The following is a 2,184-nucleotide window of genomic DNA, read 5'->3' as shown; positions in this document are numbered from 1 at the left end:
TGAAGGGTGCTCAGCCAGAAACGTGCTGCAGGTGGAGCCTCCAGGATGGTTATCAACCTTTTTGACTTGAATATTTGCTGTCAAGGTGGGATATACTGGTCGTGCCAGAGTACTGTGTCCTCTTTGACCAGGACTGGTGCTGGAAGAAGGCTGTGTCCTGCAGGCACCAATGTCTCTGACTTCTGCTGCCCATCCAGCCACCAGAGAAAGGCAGTGGGACCATGAGAACTTGAAGCATGAAAACCTAAAAAGCTCAGAAAGGACCCACAGGCAAAAAAAACCCCAACCAAGCAAAAAAACCACTCAGGTTTGGAAGCATTTTTGGCTGGAGACCTGTGGTGGTGCTGTGATCCCACCCTGCCAGAAGTGACCCTGTGGGTCACCAGGGAGATCTTGGTGCCCCCAGGAGCGACCTCCAGAGCAACCCAGGTGCTCGTGCCCCACCATGTCTCTGTCCCTGCAGTGACAAACTGGCTTTCTCCTGCAGTTTGATGGCAGCCTGGGCATCCCCCCAGCCCCTGCTCGAGGAGGGGGCAGCAGGTTCTCCATGCAGGTGCCTCCCCCACAGGAGGATGGAGCAGATGGCTGCCAGGTGTCCGCTGACGTTCAAACCACAGGCAATGCCAGGGCTGGGAGGACACCTGGCTCCAGCAGGATCCCCTTCCAGTCCATCAGGTGGAGAAGGGCTTTTTCCCAGCCCCACTGAAGCCAATTCAGCAGATGCACAGACGTTGACTCCTTTTGCTCCTCCATTGACCGGGCGGGTGGGGAAAGCCAGGAACAGGCTTCCTACAAAACTCTCCTGCTTACTCTTCAGTTGGCCCACTCATCTCACCCCATCACCTTCTGAGAGAGCCATGGAGAGCTGAGGGGGAAGCATGAAGAGAAGGAGTTGAGGGGAAGGCAGGGGCTGGGCCAGAGAGGGAAAATCTCCAGAACTGCATGAAGAAAGCCCAGAACACAAGGGCATCCCCCATCATCTGCCCCTGGCATCTCCTGAGAAGTAATTTCATCTGCACCACGAATCTGAAGGAAATATTATCACCTGAGCTTCCAAATCCTAGAATTAGCTCTTGCAAGAGCTGTGCCAGGGCCTTGATCATTTCATATACATTGGCTAGAGGGCCAGACACAGATACATGGGGTTTTCTTTTTCACCTGCCAGCCAGGGAGATGTTTGGAGTGCAGCGTGGAGCTGACCTGCTCCCCTGGGAATGGGTGGCTCTGAGGTTTTCAAGTGGTGTCTGAAGAGTGAAATATTTCTGCTGTCTCCCTGGGTGCCTGCCAGGCTCCTGGGCATCCAGAGGGAAGGCAGGAATGGCAGAGCCAGGGCTTGGCTTTCCCTCCTTCTTCCAGTGCTCTTTGATTTCTGCCCTTGTGCTCTGAACCTTGGGAAGCCACTTTTCACCTGCTCAATAAACCACCTGAGTTGCAGGGAGATGTTGCCCTCATGGGTTTCTTGCTCCATCATATTAAACAAACCCTTTTGCCTGCCCAGCATTGGACTTCAGAAGCAGCTTTGGGCTTTGAATCCTTCTCCAGAGCCTCTCCAAAAGGGAGATAATGCTTTGAAATGGAGACAGATGTTCCACAGGACTTGGCTTGACAGAGGGTTTCTCATGGGCTCTGTCTCGGAGCTGGAGATGGCCATGGGACAAGGCTCTGTGCTCTGAGAGCTCTTCTCTAGACTCAGTGATGCCCTCAACATCCATACACGTCCTTTGGATGGAGCTTGAACATGGTATTTTCATTTACAGGGTTGCTCCTGGTTCTCATTTCTAGCCCAAACCCAATGAGCATCTCCTCCAGGGCTGCCAACCCACCAGAGGCAGATGCTTGGGTGAAGCTTCTCTGCTCTCCCCATCCTGTCTGCACCTCTGGGAGCAGTGAGGTGTGCCAAGTGCCTACATCCCATGCTCAGCTCACCCCTCCTCCTGGTCCCCAGGCTTCAGACACACTTCAGGAAAGCCCTTTCACCTCTGTCTAGCTGATGGTGCCACCACACGTGAAGCCAAGAGTGCTGTGGACACTGACAGGCTTCAGCATCATGGGGACAGTGTCCAGGGAGGTGGGCAGAGCTCGTAGGCAAGAGGAGCTCCAGCTCATTCTGCACTGGGGCTGTTGGGGCAAGTGTGTCCTAAAGCCTCTCCCAAGGTCACACCAAGAACAAGGCTCCCTGAAGGT

Source organism: Chaetura pelagica, unplaced genomic scaffold, assembly GCF_000747805.2.
Source record: "Chaetura pelagica isolate M959 unplaced genomic scaffold, ChaPel_1.0 scaffold696, whole genome shotgun sequence".
NCBI classification, from domain to species: Eukaryota; Metazoa; Chordata; class Aves; order Apodiformes; family Apodidae; genus Chaetura; species Chaetura pelagica.
This window is presented reverse-complemented; position numbering follows the sequence as displayed.